Source organism: Rattus norvegicus, chromosome 18, assembly GCF_021556685.1.
Source record: "Rattus norvegicus strain SHRSP/BbbUtx chromosome 18, alternate assembly SHRSP_T2T, whole genome shotgun sequence".
Classification (NCBI taxonomy): domain Eukaryota; kingdom Metazoa; phylum Chordata; class Mammalia; order Rodentia; family Muridae; genus Rattus; species Rattus norvegicus.
In genome coordinates, this window is record NC_141551.1 from 70,484,805 (window position 1) to 70,508,669 (window position 23,865).

The 23,865-nt window shown below is 47.8% G+C and overlaps 1 long non-coding RNA gene across 1 annotated transcript; it reads right to left on the minus strand.

The window, feature by feature from the left end:
- Positions 1–18,653: 18,653 nt before the first annotated feature.
- LOC147999874 (uncharacterized) lies at positions 18,654–21,880 on the minus strand. The gene is made up of 3 exons (XR_015642645.1): positions 21,797–21,880; positions 21,585–21,713; positions 18,654–18,917 (listed from the first exon to the last, which is right to left on the minus strand). It is a non-coding gene; the product is annotated as an uncharacterized LOC147999874 (long non-coding RNA).
- Between the last annotated feature and the right edge of the window lie 1,985 nt (positions 21,881–23,865).

The following is a 23,865-nucleotide window of genomic DNA, read 5'->3' on the forward strand; positions in this document are numbered from 1 at the left end:
GGACAGTGACACCAGAACCTAGCAGCCAGGGTGGCTGTAAGAATTAGAGGACAATGTGGATTGGTGCCTGTGTGGGGCACAGACAGCCCAGGGCATTGCACCCCGAACACTAGTGGGGAGCCCTGAACTAGAGAGGTCTTAGAAACGTGTGTCAGAGAAGCAGGGTTGCTCAAATGTAATTTAAAATCAACCGTAAAAGGAGATGACCCAAAATAGTGGTTCTGGGATATGAGTTCCCTAGCGAAAGTTACAGCTGTAGGAAGCAGGTGTTGCCAGGACCAGGGGGAGAGGGTGGGGCATGGGATGAGGGCAGAGTTGCAGTTTCACAAGATGAAGGAAGAGAAGCAGTGGTTAGGCGGTATGTAAATGAACTTGATACAAGCAGGTTACCAATGTCTGGGGAAGAGGGATGGCGTGCTAGTTTCAATTTCAAAAGGTGAAAGTATCCTGGAAAGAGAAGTGGGGTGCTTAAGCAGCATGTAAATGTACTTAATGCCCCTGAACTGGATGCTCAGAATAACTAAGACAGTGATGTTTATGTGATATCTTCCAAGAAGGAAGAGAGTTGACACCCATGGAAGGAGGGGGAAGGACTGATAGGCTCCACTCACCTGCTCACCTCAGCCACACTCACCTGCTCTCCTCAGCCACACTCATCTGCTCTCCTCATTCACACCAGCTGTTCACCTCAGCCACACCAGCTGTTCACCTCAGTCACACCACCTGCTCACCTCAGCCTCGCTCACACGCTCACCCCTCAGTAGCATTCAGTCCTCCTTCAAATCTTTACTTCTTCTCGATCTTCTCTCCCTGTTCTCCACAGCTTCCAATCAGTACACTCCCCACTCCCCATACCCTACACCCCAAAAGGGCTACAGTCCTGGGCTGTTATTATGGAAAGAAACCCAGAATACCCAGGAACACCCAGGAGCCTCTCTCCACCTCTGTGGCCTGGGACTGAGTTCTGAATGAGAGAAGCTACTGGGAGGCCCTCACCCAAGCTGAAGCAACCTCCTTTCAGCTGGTGGGTGCAGGGAGAGGACAGAGGTAACTGACATTGATTGGTAGGTAGTGGGGGGGGGGTGACAGCAGGGCATGCAAATGTGTGGGGTGTGTGTGTGTGTGTGTGTGTGTGTGTGTGTGTGTGTGTGTGTGTTTGAGACAGGATTTTAGTGGCCCAAGCCTTGAACTTGCCACATATTTGAGGATAACCCTAAATTCTTATTCCTCCTGCCCTTACCTTCCAAGGGCAGGTGTACCACCCAGCCCACATCATTCTTTTATATGCTGAGTAGAATACGAGGAAGGGTTAAGAGACACTACACACAAGATCAATGGCTTCTGCAGTGATAACCCGGAGCTGAGGAACCAGTGTGAACTATCCAGCAAAAGTGTCCCACAATTCCTCAGCTCTTTACCTGTGGCTCAGGAAGCCAGGCCAGGGCGACCATGGTTTTGTTACCCTGCATACTCTCATCAGGGTCTACAGGAAGGGTTGCAGCAGCAAGTCTGGCTTCCTCCAGCCAGCCTCCGCAGAGACCTTTTACACAATGAGATGCTCTGATGGACTGTCACCTATGTGGCCTTGGTCCAGGCCAAGCAGAACCACGGAAGGTTCCTGCCTCTTCCGTTTCTCTCCAGAGAGCTCTCGAGCTCGTTATCCTGCTCCTCCTCAATCCTCAGGCCTGTGGCTCTTCTTCACCTTCACCTCTGCCCTTAAAATTGCACTCTTATAAAAAAAGAAAAGGAAACAAAAACATGATGTTCCAGACCACAAGGGCAGCTGCAGTGTCAGCACGGACCGGACTGCAAAGGAAAAGACAGAGCATAAGGCACAAGCGTGAATGTGCAAAAGCACAGGAGAAAGACCCAGCCTGGTGCCTTTGCCAGCAAACAATTCCTGCAGAAAACCCTGCAGGTCCTTCCCCATCTGCCCTCACCTGAGGGCCTAAAAGGCATCACAGCCCCAGGCATCCTGCACCCCTATATGCTCCCAAGAGGCCACCCTAAAGAAAGCAGAGGACTCTGGGACGACTGTGGCCAGCTGTCAATTAACCTTGGGTGGTCTATAACACGCCTCCCCCTTTTCATTCTGCAAAATGAAACAGATACAAACCCATGGATTTATTGCAGCAAGAGAAAAATGAAACTCCCTGATCTTGGTAATACTGATGGCGATGGTTACCCAATCACTTGGTTAATCAGCACGAACTATTGATCACGTACTGTATGCCAGAGACCGTATACAACAGCTCTCCAGGGACAATGTCATCATCCCCATGCTGAGGGTGAGGAGGTTTTGGTTAATCACTTGCTCAAGGTCCCATTGCTGCAATGGTGATTTATATGCAGGTATGGGGACCTCACAACCCATGTTCTTCGCACTGAAAGACTCTGTCCCGTCGCTTAGGGCAGAAAAAGATACATGACATTTAGGTGCATATGGTGGGAGCAATTAGAATCCCCAGAATAGAACCTACTCCCACAGGGACAGTTCGGCCTCAGAGAAGCAGGAGGTAAGACCTCCTCTGGCCTCTCCTGGGCTGGCAGAGACAGATGCCAGGAGACAGAAGCCTCCTGAGGCCCAGGGGAGACCTAGTTCACCTCAATCTTCCCCCACTGGTTCCCCTGGTCCCTTGCCAGGTCTCCGTCCTATCTCAGCCCCCAGAACTTCTAGATTCCCCACCTCTCAGTCTTCACCATTTGTAAGCCTCTCCTTGCTTGCTCTTAAGGAGACTAGAAGTTCAAAATCAAGGTTTTAGAGACTGGGCTCTCCCTGAAGCTCTTAGGGGAGAATCCTCCCTGGTGGCGCCAACAATTCCTTTCTTGCTTCATGTTTTTCTTTTCTTTTCTTTTTCCATTTGAGATCAGGTCACAGCATGTAACTCCCACCAACCTTGAATTTGCTATGCAGCCTAGACTGTCCTCAAACTCAGGATACTCCTCCCTGAGCCCCTTGAATGCTGGGATCACAGCCAATCTGTTCTTTAGTGCTCTTAGCCTTATAATGCCCTCATCCCAACCTCTCCTCTATTTATATCCTCTTTCTCTCTCTCTCCCCTTCTTTCTAAGACAAGCTCTCACTCCACATCCAAGTCTAGCCTCAAACCCATGGAATAGCTCAGACAACTTCAAACCTGTAGCCATCTTGCCTCCGAATGCTGGGATTACAGACCCTAAAGTTATATTCTGAGACTAGTGGTAGACATGAATTGGGAGCGGGGCACCATTCCACCCAGGATGGCTTAGGGTGAAATCAGAGAGCGATGAGGCATCAGCAGTCTTAGGGACACATCTGGCCTCTGGCCTTTGTCCAAGGATAGCAATGGAATCCGGAAGTATTGGAGACAGAAAGTTACAGGATAGAATCTGAGCCTTAAAACGCTCTCCTGGTTGCAGAATAGAGCAGATATGGAGTCCCCACTCCTGCTGCTTGCTGCAAACTAGGGACAAACTAAGAAGCAGATCAACCTAGGCTGTCGTCATGGCGACACAGGTTGGAGCCGGTTAGGACATAGAATTGGCAGGCTTCGGCGTTAATCTGGAAGTGAGAAGGCAGGAACAAGATCTCATTTTGCTCAAGTTTCTGACTCGAGCAATGGCAAACAAACCCCAAGAAGGCAGGTAAGTATGAGGAGGAAGAAAGTGGGGACCCAAGTAGAGACTGGAGAAGGCTCTGCACTGGATACATTAGGCCTGAGTCCAAGGAGGGGGGAGTCTTGGAGAGGAAGAGTGAGCCCGTGGAAGGGTCTGGTTCCCAGTAAAATAGAGTAAGATATCAGAAGATGCTTGGTCCCAGCACTCAGGAGGCAGAGGCAGGCAAGTCTCTGTGAGTTCAAAGTCAGCCTGGTCTATATAGCGAGTTCTAGGCCAGTCACATGTGAGGCTATAGGTTCAAACCCCAGCACTATTTCCATAGACAGAGGACAGTCTTCACTTCTGAGTCCTACGGGCTCTAGGCTTTGGAAGGGGCGACAAAAGCTCACCCCTCTTCCTATGTTTTCATTTTATTTCCAGTAAAGCCTCCCGGCCTTTGTTCTCTCCCAAACACTGGCAGTTTTTCAAGTATTAAAAACCAGAGATAAAAATTTTAACATGTGTGTGTATTCAAGTCCAAAGCCTAGAATTCTCCCAACATATGACATCAACAAATCCAGTGGCCTTCAATATCTCTCTCAGAAGACAATCTCATAACATTTACATTTCCTGTCAACTCCAAAGAAAACCTCTCTCCACTCACATTCCTTAAATTAGAACTTTGTTAATTTGTTTAAGTGTATGGTATCTAGTTTACATACAAGGCAGAAAACTGAAGGGTGCAAAGGATGAGAAAGAGGAAGAAATTGTGTCACCCCAACTCTCACCCCAGCCCAGGCTACTTGTCCCTCATGTCCTCTCAGGGACATCAGAGACACAGGTATGATCATACATGTGTGAGGTTCAAAGCCTTAAAAAAAAAAAAAGAAACTCAAATAGGAACAGACTAGTCCACATTCCACATTCCTAACAATCTGTCTAGGGGACCCTTCCGTATCAGTACCTGAAGGCATGCCTTTAAACTGGCATGGGTAATGTGTGTAAATAAAAATCATTTTATGAATTCTGTAGTTACGTCCATGAGAAACAGAGCTCAGAAAAGTCTGTTTCTTGCTTCAGCAATGTGAGGACAGGAAGAAAGCCACCTGACATCTTTCTCTGTTACCGTTCCAGTACAAAGTCTCTGTTACCTCACATACAAAGCAGGAGAAATAATCCTACCATCCTTGAGTTGGTCATGGAGACTGAGCAATCTATTAAAACTGCATTGTATGATGAGCTCAGATAAGTCACAATGGCATCACTACCACTAAAACTTTTGCTCTGAACCTCGCCTAAAATTTGGAGCATCTCCAGCTCAGGATGCCTGGGGGAAAAGGAAACCAAAAAAAGCAACTTGAGGCACCCTGATTGTGGCCTTGCAAGAAGGAAAACCCCATTCTAGCTGCCTGGAAGCGCTTCTGAAATTACATCTGAGGAGCCTAGGGAAGGACATATGAACTTTAGACACAGCACTTTCCCCCAGCTGAACCCTACCACAGGGGAGTAGCCCACTGAGCACATACCCAGACTGCTCTGGCCCAGAAGCCTCCCCTCTGCTCCCTCTCTTCTTGTGAGAAGCAGGTAAGCACAGACCTAGAGCCCCCAAGGACAGGCTCCCCAGGAAGGAGACTTGGCTTGTGGTGCTGAGGCACAAGCATAGACACTACCTCTGGAAACCTGGACTAAGGTGTGTGGAAACCATTCAGTCTGCAGCAGGGCTTTCTCCAGGTTCTGGGCCAGCAGAGCCGAGGGACGATGGCCACACCGACTCTGTGCTAACCAGAAGCAGGAAGAGACATGAGTGACAGACGTGGTGAAATGAGGTTTGACTGGTGTTCTCCACACAGGTGACCTGGTAGTTCAAAGCTCCCTGGTCACAGAATGCTCCAGTCCTCAGCCTTGGCGTCCCCAGATTCTCTTCTCAGGGGCTTCCGTAGCCTCCCCTGACTCAGAGTCTTGTGAAGAAAGAAAGGAAAAAAAAAAATCTTCAGGTAAGAAAATTCAGTCAGGCTCGATCCGGACCACTGGCCGCCACCTGGCCAGGTCCAAGGTGATTTTCTGACTTCTTCAAGATGGTCCTGTAGTTGACAAACAGATAAACTCTTAAGCTGTGTGTATACAAAGGTGAGGCTCTCCCAGGTGTTTCCTGAAGTCTGTGAAAGGAGCCATGAGGCCTAAGGCTTCAGAAGATACCCCATTAGCTTTGGCTCCTCAGCTGGCCAAGCCCTGGGTTGCCTTCAGCTAGTGAGACAGAAGATGGACCACCCACCCTGCTTATAGAAAAGGTGTGAAGAGAGACAGAAGGCAGCTTCTTTATCCTCGTCATTCTCCAGCTCAGGATGCCTGGGAAAAAAGGAAACCAGAAAAAGCAACTTGAGGCACCCTGATTGTGGCCTTGCAAGAAGGAAAACCCCATTCTAGCTGCCTGGAAGTGCTTCTGAAATTACATCCTGGGGAAGGAATGGGCTGGGGCAGTGTGTTTGGCAACCCACCTGTGGCAGTGGCTTTGTGAGCAAGAGTGGGGCAGGACATTGATTGGAAGTTAGACTTTGGGCTGGAGAGATGGCTCAGTGGTTAAGAGCACTGAACTGCTCTTCCGAGGTCGTGAGTTCAAATCCCAGCAACCACATGGTGGCTCACAACCATCTGTAATGGGATCTGATGCCCTCTTCTGGTGTGTCTGAAGACCACACATACACACACACACACACACACACACACACACACACACACACACACACACTGAATAAAATAAATCTTTAAAAAAAAAAGGAAGTTAGACGTTTATGTTATAAATTCCAGATAATAATTAACATAATCAGGAAAAGACTGCGCTAGGGTTGCATCTTGTCTGTATGGATGAGGAACCAGTGGAAGCATGAAGTACAAGGCCAGAAGGTTCAGAAGACACAAAGATGGCGGCCACCCGCCTGCCTCATACTTCCCCTGAAACTTAGCAAACTTTGTGATCTCATTCTGTGGCATTTTAAATGCTTCCTTGGGTGTTTTTAAAAATATATCCTTACCATAAAAAAAAAAATGGTGATCCTCCTTCTAGAAGAAGTTGCTACCCTCAGCAGAGGAGTTAGTAGATAACCATGGGTTATTCGTAGTACACGAACAGCCAATGGCCTGTCAGTACCAACACACTGAGCAGACTGTATCGTTCAGCCATGGAGAGGAACCAAGAGATGGTGCCAAGCTGAAGCTTGTGCTAAATGAGAGACGTCAGATTCAAGACATGAATGACTTCATTTCTAGACAATTAAGGAAAAAACAAATCTGTTAAACAGATGGGTTGTACGGATGGGACTGAAGACGACTCAGAAAAAAAAAATGCAAGAGGGCACTGGGCATGGTGTCGCCCACCGTTAAACCTAGCACACAAGAGGCGGGGATAGGCTGATAGCTAAGAATTGGAGGCCAGCCTGGTCTACAAAGCAAATTCCAGGTCAGCCACAGGTGTGTAGGCAGACTCTGTCTAAAAATAAATGAGTAAATAAAATTAAAAATAACAATCTGAGTCACCACGTGCATTAGCGACAAGGACATGTCCTGAGACAGAGTCCTCCACTGTTTTCAGCCATTGTACAAAGGTCTCCATCCCTCCTACTGAAGATTCGTTTCAGCAAAGCATTTTCCTACACCGTCATTTTATTTTTCCTGGAGTTTTCCGAGCCCCGCTGCCCTGACATCAGCCCTGTCAGGCTTACTGCTCACCTCTGTGTCTCAAAAGAACAGAGCTGGAAGGAAGTTCAACAGTTCAGTCAAACTGAGGGAGACTTTTTAAAAGAAATAATTGTATTTATTTGGTGGGAAAGGCATGCATGCCATGGCAGTCACGTGGAGGTCAGAGAACCAGTCACAGTTTCCTCAGACCACCATGTGAGTCCCAGGCATCGGACTCAGGCCATCAGGCCTACCCACAGTGTCTGTATCCACTGGGACATCTTACTGACCCCCAGCCTTTCTGTGTCAACACCACAAAGTTTCCGTCATAACCTCACTAACCCTGGTGCTGGGGTAGGCATTAGTGTTTGGTCTCTAATGCAGGTCATCTAACACAGACCCTTCTAAATGTGGGCTCGAAGAAGCAGGCCCTTGGATACCTTTAGTCACTCTGTAGTGCTCTTTCCGAGGCCGGCTATGGCAGAGGCGTTCGTGCTCCCCCTCCCCCCTGCCTTAGCAATGACCTTCACTGATTAGCCACCTTTAGTCATTTTTTTATGTCACTTCTGGATGAGTTGCTCAATGTGAATTCTTAATAACAACGTGAGCAGTGGGTTTTGTATACTCAAGGACCACAATGACCAAAACAAAAGACAAAGCCAATCGACCATCAAAGCATTAGGTGAGCAAGACATGCGGAACCAAGATGCAGGAGGCCATGTTGCTGTGGAAGGGAAGACTTTTTACAGGAAACTTTTTTTTTTTTTAAATAAGTAAAAGGAAAAAATTCTAAAAGGACAATAGAAACTACAGTATAGTAAGTACATTCTTGGTAATACTATCCTTTAGTATCATGATTTATTCTGAGTTGTACAGGCTGTTACACTGTTACACAACAGATTTATTTGTATCAACATTAGTTGTAGATGGCGCTACACTGGTAAGACTGTAACATTACTTTGAGATATGAATTTTTCGACAGGATTGCAGTTTTGTGAGTCACTATCTGTATGTACCTGGTCACTAAATAGAACCTTGCTGGTCCCCTGTGAACGGCGGTGAGGCTGGAGCCCTAGGTCTATCCCATCTGGGTGTACCAGGTCCTGGCTCCTGAGGACCCTCAAGCGCTTACACGAATATTGTTACAATTTCTGCTGATCTGGGGAGGGAATGCATGGTTCACTCCCCCACCCCTGTTTTATTTTATCTATTTATTTTCCTGAGAGGATCTCACCAAGGAAGCTGTGATTCCTGGGTGTGTTGGTGTACTCTTTAATCCCAGCCCTCGAGAGGCAGTGACAGACAGATCTCTGTGAGTTTGAAGCCAGCCTGGTCTACACAGTGAGTTTCAGGCCATCCAGAGATACATAGTGTGTGTGTGTGTGTGTGTGTGTGTGTGTGTGTGTGTGTGTGTGTGTGTGAGAGAGAGAGAGAGAGAGAGAGAGAGAGAGAGAGAGAGATAGGTTAACTATGGAAGGTCATATGAGTCTGTTACCATAGAAACACAAGGCCCAGGGACAGGAAAACTTGAGGTAAGTTAGAAATGAGGAGTTTGATGGAGAGGGAAGGAGAAAGGAAATGAAAGAAGGACAAAGGATGAGGAGCAAGGACCTCCCAGCACGAGAGCCCCGGATGAGCTATGGCTATGACACTATTCTCTCCTCCTTGCAGCTGGGCCTCCTCATACACGTCAGTTCATCCATGAGAGGAAGAGAAGGGGGACTTCTACATTACCCAGAAGCCATTCAATCTCCCTCACACGGGGGCTGGGACCAGATCACTCCCTTCTGCTCTAGCCGGTTCCCAGGCGGGGGTGGAAAAGTGGCTTGCCCTTTGCTGTGGGCTGTCTTCCTGGTTCGAGGCCAAGGCAAGCAGCATGTGGGCCAGAGAGAAGAAGCGGGCTGTGAGTAGAGCTGCTGTCTTCTTGGGCACGGAAAACAGCAAAGCTGCCAAGGCAAAAAGACCAGTTTTCCAAGAAGCTGGAGGAGAGCCAGCATCCTTCTCTGATGAACTAACTTGGAAACCAAAGAATTAGTCAACAAGCCTGGAGTCTCGCCTACAGAACGCTTAGCCAGGCGCAAGCTGCTCAAGAGGAATGAGGAGGACAGGCACACTATACAAAGCAGGAAACGGACCTCACATGGTTATGATCCCACAAGTAAAACAGGTGTGTTGTACCCACAAAGAATACTTAAATAATGTTTAAATAACACAAAAGGGGCTCAGAGAAGAAGGGTCAGCGGGCTGTAGGCACAGACCCTTGCCTTGCATGGGAGGCGCATTGGATTTGATCTATGACTTGACAGAGAGGAGAGAGGTAGCAGGAGAATACGGAAATGGTGGTTTCCAGGACCCTTCCCCCTGCCCTCTGCCGTACCCAGTTCTTGTGAGTGACAGGCTGCGATCAGTGCTGAGAAATATCTGTGTAATGCTTGCTGGCTTTCCAAGGTCGAAGAGCAATTGAAGACAAGAAGAGTTAAGGAGAGAGGCTTTTCTTAAACTAAAATTAGAGGTCAAGCCAACTGTGGTGGTACATACCCGTAATCCTAACACTCCGGAAATAAAGGATTACTTAAGAGTTTGAGACCAACTTGAGTTCCTTGGTGAGATCCTCTCAGAAAAATTAATTAATTAATAAGTAATAAATAAATAAAATAGAATAGGAGTTGGGGAGTGAACCATGCATCCCCTCCCCAGATCAGCAGGAAATTGTAACACGAACCCTGTAAGCACCCAAGGGACCTCAGGAGTCATAACCTTGTACACCCAGTTGGGCTCCAGTCTCATCACTGTTAACAGGGGGCCAGCAAGGTGCAGGGCATCAAAGTTGTAGAGACCACACCTGCTAGGTAGGGATCACTTTACGGGGACCCACGTGAGTCAGTGATACAAGGCAAGGAGGCTTTACCCAGCCATGCTGACGGAGAAGGAAAGCTGTTGGCTTCATTTCTGAAGCTCTGAGATCAACACTGAGATCTTTGATAGCATCAGAGAATGATATTTCTTAAGAAACCAGATAATAAGTTAAGACACATCTTCTAGTCCTGAACGGTCAGTCTAGACCAGAGTGTGAGTGACAAGTGGAGTTCAGTCTTGCCTTGACAATAACAGACAGCACCGGGTGGGACAAAGGAAGGAACAGAGCAGAGTGTGTGATTGTGGCCATCCCAGAAAGCAGGGAACGGCTAAGAAATCGGGGTTGCTGAAGCAGAAAGAAACTTTCAAGTCTCTCCTCATTACCAAAACATGTCTGTCATGTCACTCAACACTACATGGACATGTTCCTGGGCCGTCTGTGACTGGTAAAGAGATATGACATGTGCCAGATGCTCCTTCTGATGAGCTCACGAGCTTGTGATAGACCACATCTCAGCTGAGGCATGGACTTAGCAAGTTCTAGTCTAGCCTGGGCTACATAGTGAGAACCTGTCTCAAGTCATACACATATACATAATACATTCATACATATATGTATGTATGTACATAGTTACACTCCCATGTACAGGAGAAAGGGCCCATCCAAAGCACAGAGACCCATTTACGAAGGAGAATGTCAGCAAACATCTTCCCAATCTCCCTCTTCGTGACAGCACAACACCCAGGATGCAGACGAATCGCTGATTTATACTCTCTCACACCATAGCACAAGCTAACACTGAACTCTATCCGTTACCCAGACTTGGCCCTGAGCTTTTGATCCTCCTGCCTCAGCCTCTAGAGCGCTGGGCTTACAGGCCTATACTGCTACACCTGGCTCTTGATTTTTCTCTCTCAAGAGCCACCTGGAAGGATGCTGAGAGGTCCCTTTCAGGTGGAAAAGTTCTCTAGGAATTGAATCCAGGAGGGATGGTAGCATTTGATTGGTACCTAGGAAGCAGGCATTGCACACATTGGAGGGAACACAGGACCCATGGCCTGTGAAACATCCAGATGATATGAAATGGCAGTGGGGGGCGGGTGACAGTGGGCCGGTTTAGGAAAACTTGGTCACAGCAGAGGCAGGTGAGGCTGGATGAGACTGTTAGAAAGACAATACGCCGCCATTAATGGCATTAATGGCAACTGGTGGCTTTTCTCCATGGTCCTGAGCCTCTGGAGCAACTAGGATTTCTGTTTGGAAACGAGTGCCCTGGAATGTGCTCCAGCAAAACTCCCAATACTTCCAAATGAAATGGCAAGCAGGCCTGAGGAGGGCTGGGTTTTCCCAAGTGGGAGTGTGCCCTCACAGAGAATTTGAGCCCAATCATCTAACGTCTCTCTCTAAGTAACCGTTCTTCTTCCGGACCACCTGGCAGCAGCAGACACTAAGAAAAACCCCTGAGGAAAATGGTGCATCTTTGAGGACGCGCACAGAGTGTCTTTCTGCCATTCTCAGTTTGGGGCATTTCTTATTTCCTCACAGATGAGAAGAGACAAGTCCACAGCTTCCCCTCAGCCACTTCACCAGCAGAGCCTCGAGCTGCTGAGGTCACAGTGAAACTCAAGTGAGCGCCTTGCATCACAGGAGGGTTGGAGGGGGCTTAGGCTGGCCAAGCCAGATGGACTTTTGAGTTAGATGCAGGATGCAGGGAAGGCATCTCCAGGTGCCCTAAGGAGAAAAGAGAGAAGGAAGAGGAAGGGGAGGGGGAGAGAGAGGCAGAGAGGGAAGAGAGAGGCCCAGAGGGAAGAGAATATTCCTTCAGGGCTCCTGGGCAAAGGTGTTAGTTAACCCAGTCCTGATGTCCCCACCCACCCAACAGGCAGGGGATTGCAACAGGCCTTACCTTTGAGGGTACCAGTGTGCCAGTCTCTGGGAGGAAGGTCATTAACCCCATGACCCCTGGCGCTGTATGTAAATGGCAGCTCCCTCTTCTCACAGACCAGCCCGTGCAACTAACCAGACACTGGAAAGCACTTAGGCTTGAAGGCCATCTTTGCATCAATGAGTAAAGGTGTAAAGGGAGTCAGAACAAAGCAACACAAGGGACTCCGAGGTGTGTGGCAGTGAGAGGAGCTTTTCCTCCTCACCTTTACCTCGACCTGGTGTAACAGAGATGCTGGTATTGATGGGAAATGAAGGGCTCCCATCTTTCCACCAAGACTCCTGAGCCTCCAGGGATCGGGTAACAAGAACCTGCTTTTAAACTGAATCACACACCTGCAATTAGTCGAGCAGATTCATAGAATCCATCCTCCAGACCCCTCGGGTTACCTCAGAAATCAGCCTTCTCTGTTGTTGCATTGTACACTATCAGACCACCAGATACCAGCCAGGCCCCTGCAAATGTCCTGCCCACCTTCCACCATGTGACTGCCTTTCTCTTGATATTTTCCTCCAGTGCCCCAGATTTGAAAAAAATAAAGCACACAACAGCGCTTGCGGATAATGCGATAATGCACGCCTTTAATCCCAGCACTCAGAAAGCAAAGGCAGCCTGATCTCCGTGAGTTCTAGGCCAGCTAGAGCTGCAGAGTAAAGCCCCATCTCAAAAATAAATAATAAACAAACAAAGGCACTTTCTAGAACCCTCCGCCCGCTACCTGCATGCCCTGGATACTTCGGGATCCTCCCCTCGACTGAAAACAGCAGAAAGCTTTTGTTCCTTACTTCCCCATTCCCAAGCAAACAAGGAGCCGGTTGCAGCCCAAACAGCACTTTCTGCCTTTGCTGCCAAGGTGTGCAGTCCAGGCAGTGGGCAGACCACAGACCCGCCAGGGTGCTCAGCGCCTGTAGTTTTGAAATGCAAATTTCCCTGTGGCCCTCCTGGCCTCTTCTGCGGGGATCCGGGGTGGGGGGGTGGGGCGGCAGACCCTCTGGGAGAAAAGATGAGATTTAAATTGGAAATAAAGCACTGTACCAAATTGGACTTTGACCTTGCTCAGAATTCCGCTGGCCCGTGTTCGCTGACCCTCCACCCCTGTGTCTCCCCAATTGTTCCCCGGAGAGGCTGCCTGCTATCTAATGCGGGCCGGCCGTCACCAGCTGCTGCCTCCCTGGCCGACTTCCACCTGGCCTGCCCAGTAAGTCCCAGAAATCAAACAGTTTTCTTTGCCTTTCTAGCTTCTCTTGCCACCTCTGGGCCTGGAACAAGACAAGAATGGTTTGGTTGGGGCTTGGGGCCCAGTGTGGTGGGCCTGTTTGTAAGGCATGGGAAGAAGCAAGCAGGCCCCAGCAGGCCTCTGAGTGCTTTCTTGGTTACCAAAGCAATTCCCAGACAAGGTCTGGAATGGCCAGCGTTGGCCTGGAAGCCCTGATGCACCATGGAGCCAACATTTACATGGGCCAGCCCCTTGTCCTGCCGCCCAAGAACATGGCTCTGCTCACTCTGGAGACTAAAGCTTGCTCAGTTTTTCAGTGTGGAAGTTCTTCCGTGTTTCTAAATTCCGCCCTTCCTTCAAGGACCGGGAGCACGCTTTTTCTGTAGAACCCCACACACTTCCACAATCCTTCTCCTGCCTCGTCAGTTTAGGGTTCAGACTAAGTTCAGAGCCATACGATTACGCCCTGATATAGCTCATGGTCTCACTGCCTCATGTCTCATCTCTCCGGCAAGCTGGCAGGCTCCCAAGGACCATGTTTTACTACACTGGCACTCAGTGGATTTGCCAAGAAGGAAAAGCTGACTGGACAAAAGAATAAGTACATGGGTCATATTGGTCTGGGGATTATTTTCTTTACTTAGCCACCAGCGGCGACCTTCCTTGCATTGGCCTTCGTGGATGTTCCCTCTAGCGTCTCATGATCATAGAGAAGCCTGGAGCTACCAGGGAGTCCCAGTAAGCTAGCCTGTACCAGTGTGGGGGTGCTACTGAGTGCCCAGGGCCCTTCCCTTGTCCTCTTTGACCCAACTGGGATGACAGACTCTGCCCACATGGAGCGTTAGTTTCCCGACATTGTGCAAAGTAGTAGATAAACGTTGGGAGAAATGGGGTTCAGGAGGGACCAGAGGAAGGTTGCCTTCATCACAGAGCTACTAAATTAAGACGAAGAAGGCTGGATCTGCCTAGGGGAAATTGAGAGTGGACCACCTTACCACTAGGCGCCATCCCAACCCCAGTCAAAAAAGAGGAAATACGGGGTGGCGGAGGAACGAATTGGCTGTAGATGGTCCATGAAGGGCTTAATAGGAAAGGTCTTAAGACTGACCAAAGGGGAGAGAGAAGTTAAGAAGACTCAAAAGACCAAGAAGGTCCACAAAAGACCAGGCAGGCAAGATAGAAATTTTGAAAAGCAAGGTGAACTGTGAGGTTTTTCTCCCAGGAAGTCAGGGGCTGGTGTAAGAATCTATAAATAATCCTTTCCATGAGCTCCCTGTCCAAGTCTCAGGAACAAGTCAGGACCCAGGTCCAGGCAGGGAGCTGCCTGTGCACTGTGTGGTAAGCTCCAAAAAGCCCCTTTGTCCCATCTTGCACCCCATGCCCCTGTTGTGAGGACAGAAAGCTTCAGACTACAAGAATCCAAAGTGATGTTTCTCTTCTAGGACAAGGAGAAGGACCCCAGACAGCCAAGGTGTAAGGGGTATAGCAACACCTGGCCCGCAGGTGAGTGGGTTAAATGGCGTGAGGGAACCCATGGGACTCCCTGAGAAATGTCCACATTCGGCTTGCCAGCAGTAGCCTTTCTGTAAGAATAGCCCAAGCACAGTGTCAGCCCCTGAAGTCTGGCCCAGAGCCCTCAGCAGCCTATGCCAGCATCAGCGGGCGCACTGAACAGTTGGCCAATTCTGTGCCTTTCATTACAGGCTGGTTTCCCAGGGGAAGCCAGGACCCAAAACAGAAGGCAGCTACAGTGCCGGCCCTTGTGGGCATTCCTCACAGCTAATTCAGCTGCTTTCCTTCCAGAGGGATTTTATACAAACCCCTAGAGAGCCACCTACAGTTCCACAGGGCAGGTGTATAGGCCAAAGAAGACTGACCCTACTGCCCAGCGGGGCACGCTTCCTCTCTCTGCTCCACACCCTGGGGTCCTGGGAGGGCTTCACTATTGCTCTCTACTCAGCTTCCTCAGTGAGGGAGGGAAGCAAACAGGGACCAGAGTCCAAAGACAAAGAACCTGTGAGCCATCCCTTCCAAACCGGCCAGTGATGGAAGAATTAGATCCGCTAAGAGTTTCTTCTTTCTCTCCAATTCCACCCATTCCGCGTATTGTTCTTTTAGCCTCCGTGTCAGAGATTTCTGCCCTGATTTTTATTATTTCCTGCAGTCTACTGCTCCGGGGTCGGGCTTGTTTGTATTTTTCTAAGGTCTGGGGGAACATCATAAAGTTATTTATTTGAGTTCGATCAGATTTTTCTTTAGTGTACACACTTATAGCTACAAAGTTTCCTCCTATCCCCCTGACTTCTCTGTATAATGAAAGTTATGGTGACCATTGCTTTCAGTTTCATTTGAGTATAGCAGTTTCAAAACTTCCTGTTTTCTCCCACAACCAGTATAATATACTAACAGTTGAGTGACTGTTATTAAAAACTGTAATTGCAAATTGCAACACTCAGAAGGCTGAGAAAGGTGACTATCAAAAGCTAAGGGCCAGCCTGGGCTACACAATGAATGTCAAGCAAGCCTGGGATTCATAAGTGATAGAATGTATTTGTATATTTGCTCTTGCTACTTTGTTTTCCTTGTATTTAGTTCTGATCTGGCAGGATACAAGACATTACTATAGTTCATTTGTACGTCTTAATATTTGCTCTGTGTCCTAAAATACAGCTGTATCTTTTGAAAAGGTCCCCGGACTGCTGAGAAGAAACTACTCCACAGCTATTGGATACTGGACAGAGCGTTTGTTAAATGTCTCTTAAGTTCATGGTATAGTTGAATGACAATGTTTCTTGGTTGAGTTTTACTTCCTATGACCTACCCATTGATGATCGTGGGGTACTAAAGTGTCCCATTTTGATTCCACTAGAACCCATCTGCCCCTTTATGCCCATTAGTATTGTTTTATGAAACTGAAGCGTCTACATTTGGTCCACAGACATTTACCCTTGTTAGATCTTCTTGGCAAAGTGTCCCTTTTATTGAGATGAGAAACTAGAAAGGTTTTCAAAACTGAGTAGGAAGAATATGTGAGAAAGGCATCCGTTGTAAGCGTCTGAAAAATCACACATACACATTTTTATTTTTTCTTTATTTTTGAAATTTCAATACATGGATAAAATGATTATATAGTTATTCCCCATTTCCCCCTCTAAATCTTATCCCATATCTTTCCAAATACATTCCCCCTGAACTCACTTTTTGGGGGCGGGTAACCCACTATGTCCGTACAACGCTACTCATATGGACATGGGCATGGGAAACCTTCTGACAATCACATCCTCAATAAAAAATGAGTCTCAGGCCTGAAGACTGTTCCTTGCTGATAGCTCCTCGGTGTGTGACTGGGTCTGAGGTCATCTGCGTCAGCTATGCTGGAATCACACACACTTGACCATGTGCTGAGTGTAATGTTGAGGCCCAGTATTAGCCCTAAGGTGTTCATTTCACAACATGCCGTGCTGGGTTGACGCTGCATCTCCCGTCTCCCTTGCCTAGGAGGCCAGAATCATGTGGTTCGCCCAAAAAAACATGAATCTTTTTCTTGGGCCCTACTGCAATCCCTCCAAGTCAGAAACACAAAGGCAGGAGAGAGACAGAGACACAGAGACAGAGGAGACACTTACTTGAGATTTTGATGGCAGGTTCCCTTACTCTGAACAAGGGATTAATAGCTACAAGTTGGTTCTAGGAAAATGAATGATTCCTACTGGAGGCCATGAGCAGCCCCAACCCTAGGCTCCAGACATGGATGGACTGAGCAAACCAGAACTACTCGCAGAGAAGTATGACCCAACCAGCACTTTCTGCTCACTCTTGTGGCTCACTTTGGCCCCGGCAGCTGACCAACCTTAGCCCAAACTGACAACCATCACTCCACGGGGCCTCTTCAGTAGCATTTCGTTATTTATTTAAAAAAAAAATCAAACAAGTATTCAAAATATTTGATGATGGAGCCTGAATTCCCTTCTCCTTTCTGTTGAATGTTTGTTCCCATCAAGTTCACTTACCATAGATAATGTGAAAAATAGTCACCCACGGCTCGTCCTAGAGAGAAGCCTGGGCCTCTCAGAAACACGGCCTTGCTTTTATTAAGCCCGCTGTTTGCCAAAACTGCCCTATGTCCCGCTGTGATGTGATCTGTAATAAGTCTTAGAGCACAATAGCTGGGTGAAGCAAAGGAATGTGTCGCCTGTTCTGATTTATTCTGAAGATAGGCATGTGGCCACAGGAGAAAGGGCACAGTAGATGTGTGGGCTCGGCCTAAGTCTTGCAGTTCCAGATTGTCTTAATCAGGAGCCATCCAGGGCCTCAGCCATACATGGGACAGAAATGAAGGCGCCAACACAGAAGCACTAAGCCCCGCCCACACCAACAGGACTGACAGGGAGTGGAAGCAGGACGGGAGGGCGGGAGGTTGTAAAACCCGAGAATAGGAAATAAAATCAAAGGTCACCCCCATTGAGAGAAGTCAGATAGGACACCGTATGCTTGAGTCTGGCCAATGAGCCAAACGCAAATAAAAAGGAGACACAGAAAAACGACACCTTGAAGCAGGACAGATGACTTGTTGAGAACTTGGCCCTGAGAACGTGTAGGGCGGTAGAAAGGAACCCAGGGAGCCAGTACCTTCCCGAGTCCCTTACTCAACCTCTCCTTTAGGACAGGCGCTGTCAGCCCTCGATCCCATTTAATCCCACTGACTATCCCCGGTTTTACAGAAGAGGAACTGCAGATAAGGAAGTTGAAAGTTATGACACGAGATTATAAATCCTGCCGTCTCCTGAGGGCCCCACCTTCAGCAGAGGTGGTACTGCCAGTTAATGGCCGCTGAGAAAGGTCAAGTTATATTTCTTCGGGGGTGTGGCCTTGGTACGTTCCCCATGCTCCAGTGGGTGGCCCTACACCCATGCACATGCACAGACAGCACTAATGGGAAGACACAGTATGGGGAGTCTGGGAGGAACTGCAGGGGAAGGGGTGGATATGATCAAAATATAATATATATATATGTATATATATATATATCCCTCAACTAAAATATATTTATCTAAAAATGTATTTTAAAAGGAGAGTGGAGGGGTTGGGGATTTAGCTCAGTGGTAGAGCACTTGCCTAGCAAGCATAAGGCCCTGGGTTCGGTCCCCAGCTCCAGAAAAAAAAAAAGGAGAGTGGAAATGGCACATTAGGGGGAAGAAAAGGTGGGAGATTAGAATCTGTATTTTCAACAAGTCTCTTGAATATCTGAGAAAGGGGAGAGGGTTACTTTTCCATCCATCAAATTAAATATAATTTGCTTTACTTCTGATGTTCACACCATTTCATTTTTAAGAATTTCACTTGTCACGTCAGCAAAAACTCATACTCATTTCTCTTTGTTATTGGAATAAACACGAAGATGTCCCCATGCACCATTCTTACAGTTAACGCTTTGTTTTTAGCACCCTGAAAGTGGTTTAATTCACGTTATGTTTGTAACGCGCTGTGCAAAGCACCAAGGAAAAAGTAAACAAGTAGATGGGTTATTAGGAAGTCCCATGGTCCCCGGCACCATCTTGGACTTTGGTGTGAAGCTCGAGAATGAATGTTTTCTGACCGGCCTTCACCCGTCTTTCAGAATGATGCTTCCTTCCACTCCTCTGAGGCACAATCTGTACTCGGTGAGAAGATATTGGCAGATCAGTCCTCTGGGTCAAGAACGGACAGTAACCAGGCCATGGGGGATAATTTCACTGAAGAAGGTGATCAGGTTGTAATGGTTTCTTTTCTGCCAACTTGGCTAGGCCACAGATAGTTTGGTCTCACGCGACTCTACATGCTTCAAAAGAAAAAGAGGCCTCCTACAGACGCACAGAGCAGACGGGCCTCTACTGCTGTCATCATAGGGTCCTGCACTGATCGCTGACGGCCTGTCTGATCCCAATCTCCCCTCTAAACATATTAGCATATTATTTTGGGATTAAATTGCCAGCACATAGACTTATTCAAATTGTTACAATGGCATTAACTGAAAAAAGTGGGGGGCTGCTGGTACTGGACCAATAATCTCAGCTACTCTGGAGGCTGAGGCAGGAGGGCTTTTTATTTTATTTTATCTTATTATTTATTTATTTATTTATTATTTATTTATAGACAGAGTTTCTCTGTGTAACAGCTCTGGCTGTCCTGGAACCTGCTTTGTAGACTAGGCTAGCCTTGAACTCAAAGAGATCCTCCTGCCTCTGCAAGATTAAAGGAGTGAACCACCACACCCAGCAAGGGGGATTTTTAAAAAGATGGTGGAGGAAAAAGAGGGGAAGAAAAAAACACAAAAGAATGATTGAGAAAAAAAGAAGGGGGTTGGGGATTTAGCTCAGTGGTAGAGCGCTTGCCTAGCAAGCACAAGGAGTCGGTCCCCAGCTCCGAAAAAAAGAAAAAAAAAAAAAGAAGAGGATACACGGAGATCACACACACACACACACACACACACACACACACACACACACGAGGCAGCCACTGCCACCTAACTGCTTTCTCAACTGCTTATGAGGTCTTCGAGTCTGCAAACACCAGCCCACCCTGCCTCCTCAATTAGGTGAGCTACTTCCTTATTAAAATAAACCTCTCTTCATACACATCCTGTTGGTTCTGTTTCTCTGGAGAACCCTGGCTAGTGCGCAGCCCAAGAGACGGGGCCTAGGAACAAAGTTAGAAGGTCTCAGTGCTGGGCAGGACCCTGGTGGAGTGCGTGTAGTCCAATCTGTCTGTTGTAATATGGGACGAGAAACTCTGAGAGGAAAGGCTGAGACCAAGAGTGCACAGGTCAGAGTCAGGACTAGATCCCATAGCACAAACACCATACAGGAAGAGTGAGCGTGTGCTTGATTATGTTACATACACACACACACACACACACACACACACACACACACACACACACACCTTCTTAGGGGATAGGCTGGAACAGGAGGCATATCTGCAGGCAAGTTGGGTAGGGCGGTGCCTGTTCAGGGGAGAAGTTAGAATGGATACTCCCAGTGCAAACGCCTTTGACCTGGAGACAGTCCTTACAAGAATACTGCAGTTTGAGTCATGAATACTGTGAAAGAGAAATAGAGCAAGGAAATCCCCTAAAGTGAATCCCGTTGAGCAGATGTCTGCCTCTGGAAACAGGAAGCAGGAAGCATGACCCAGGATAGAGCCGGAGGACTTACCATGATCTACCAGAAGCAGCATTGAGTAGGAGGAAGAAGGATGCCAGAGGACTTACCATGATCTACCAGAAGCAGCGTTGAGTAGGAGGAAGAAGGATGCCAAAAGGGAAATGGGAGAGGGGGTGTGCTAGAGGAGAGCAGCCTCCAGCTGACCTTCCAAGGAATTAACCCAGCTGCTCAAAAGCCTGGAGCAGCAGGCTGATGGACTCTGTGCTCGGAGTGTGGGAGGAGAGTAAGAAACTTCTCCACAGGCCCTGGTCATGCTTTGCCAATGAGGATAATTTAAGTCACTCAGCAACCTCTGTCCCCCCAGAGTGAGAACTATTTAGACCACACAGTCCCCGATGAGCCCTTGCCCTCTCTCCCACCACTCCACACGCTTCATGGTCTACTTGTGGAATAGTTCCTGGGAGCAAGTGAGCTTGACTTCTTCTCTTCAGAGAACTGGGGCTAACACAGTCCATTTGTTCCTACAACTCCTCTTGGGGTGCCTCCCTCCCTGCCCAGCCTCTCCTTGGCCATCACTTCTTGTCAAGACCATCTCTGACCTTTTGATCAATGCTCTGCTAAAGGGGGTCTCACCTCGGCCAGATCTCGTACAAACATCAAGACGAGTTCCTAAGTTGAGTTTTCTTTCAGGGCATCCTTGAGAGGAGCTAACCTTAACTCAACCCCAACAGCACGTCCTTATGAAAAGCAAGACAAATCAGGACAAAGTGCATACTCAATGCTTATTCTCTGGGGGGGGAGGGGCGCAATTCTAATCACAGGACTCTTTCTCCCTTGTTCCTTTCCCTCCCCACCTCCCCTGGCCCCCTCTCTCTCTCCTTTCCAGGGACACTCAGGATGATGTAACATGGACACCAGCGAAACCCTCACGCTATAGCCATCCCACAGAAACATCCCACAGGCAGTCAAAAACCCAAGCTGTTGACAGGAATGTGTACCTCTTGCTGAATCTTAAGCGAGGGAGAAACGGAGTGTGCAAACCTGTAATCTCACCACTTGGGAGGCCAAGGCAAGAGGAGCATAAATCTGAGGCCAGCCTGACCTACGAAGTAAGCCCCGTACCTCAAAAGTGGGAGGGGAGGGGAGAAGAGGACAGGATTTTTTTTATCTGTTCACCTGGGGCATCTGGAAATAACAGCACCAGCTCGAGAAGGCCGACTACTGAGAAGCAGAGCTGGTGGTGGTTTGTATGTTGTATAGTGAAGAACGACTGGGCAGTCCCCATGCTCTAAATGTGCGAAAAGGCTGGAGAAGGAGAAAGATTAATGGAGAAAAGTTACTCATTAGGACCTGTGAATGGTGAAATCCAGGACTAGGGTGTAACTTACATTGTGACGCAGAGAGGGAACTGAGAGTGACACCTCCAGAGGCCAGTGACCAGGAAGATTAGAGGAGCTTCTGCTGTTTTCTTGGTCTTTCTTTTTATTTAATTCCTTCCTCCCTTCCTCCCGACAGGGAGATTTTTGCCACTGGCTATAGGCTGTTCTGAAACAGTAGCTGCTTTATTTCAAAAGGGATTGGCGTTGACTCTAAGAAGAAAAATTCTTGTCACGACCCAAGCCAAGGCTGAGGACATTATGTCCTAGGGCTACCAGCTGGTGGGGACAAATTACTTGGCTAGATTTATTTCATAGGGTGGCTCTAGAAGACCTCAGGGCCTTTGGTCTCCATTGCAGACTCCTGGGACTCACCCAGAAATCTCCTAAACCCATCACACCAGAGTGGGTCCTAAACAGCTGTCATCGGAGCCACCAGGCCTCACGTGTGGCTCTACTCAGTGTCCTTTTGTGTGGTTTCCTTAAAAGTGAGAATCCTGAACTATTTTTCTCCCCTTGGAGTGTCTGGGGGAAGTGTGACGTAATGTGAGCCCAAGCTGGCTCCAAATTCAGAATCCTCCTGCCTCAGCGTCAGTGCTGGTGCCACCAGCCTGCCTTACTACACCTGGTCAAGAACTATGATTTTCTTTTCTCCTCTTCGGAATTGTTCTCTGTCTGAAACTGATAGTATTTTACTAAATGTTGCCATCTATACTCCAACCTTTTGACTCAGCCACCCCTCAGAGATATCCTCAGAAAGCCACTGCCCCTCCTTTACCTGCTGTAAGTGTTTTAAGAACATAATGGCTTCAGTTTATAACCTACCCAGAAAGGAGAACTGCAGCCCTCAGCTCTTCACAGAGGGTTTTGGGGGATTTGTAAGCCTCCTGGTTGACTTTTCATTGGCCTACATGGGTTGTTATGCTTCCCCCTTCAAGGAGAAGGTGCAGAGAGATGAACCACATTCCAGCCATGTCATCGATGGGGAAAGAATACACTACAATAGAGAGGAAGGCAGCCTGACCCTTCTCCAGCAATGGTTTTCCATTGCTGTTCCAAAGGACATCCTGGGAGACTTCACTTGCTCACGGAGCAGAATCTCTGGTAAGGCTTGCAAAGGCTTGGAAGCACAAACTGGCTCTATCATGGGACCGTGTAGGTAAGACACATGAACAGCAGTCCGTGACGTTGGCTAGAGGATCCCAAAACTGATAGGAGAGACCTTTACATTCAGCAGAACCATGGGGTCTGATACACCTGAGACGTTGGCTAGAGGATCCCAAAACTGATAGGAGAGACCTTTACATTCAGCAGAACCATGGGGTCTGATACACCTGAGATTAGGAAGACAAAACGGAGATGATTTGTAATCAAACCCATGGCATTTTATCTCATCTGATCCTAAAGCAAGCTATACGGTGACCGCATTGTAGAAAACAAATTCTTAATACTTCCAAGGGTCAATGTGTGTTGTGGGTCTAGGGATGCTCAAAGATTCACCATGACCCGTGAATGGATTTTAACAAGTACGAGATTTTATTAAACACTGGTCAGGACTATCTTAGCCATGGAAGAGACATATTTTAAGTACAAAGTTTAGAAAGGAAAAGCCACAAAGTTACAAAGTTAAATGCTTTTGGAGGTGACATTAGTTCACATCCTGCAGTGCCTAGCTTTTACAACAGACATCCTGTAGAAGCCTCAGTTTTCTCCAGCAAGCAGTTTTTACAGAAGCAGGACCGGCGGTTAGTTCCCGAGACCCACTGTCTTACAAGAACAACAGAGGCAGGAAAATCGACAACAATCGGCAGTTTCTTAATATTATCTCAACTATTCTGAGAAAGTCCTCTATCTTGGGCAATTTCGCTGGAAGGGTACATTTCATAAACTAGCAATTGACAAGAACTAAAGCAATTTTCTCATGGTTTCCTTAAGTCCAGCAGTGTTCAAATGTTACACTATTCCCTATCACACATGAAATGGAGAACTGTAGAAAAGGCTTTTACAGATTGCAGTCAGTCATTGAGTGTTTCGAGCCTGCATCAGGCAGAGAAAGATGCAAAACAGCAAAGAAACCCAGG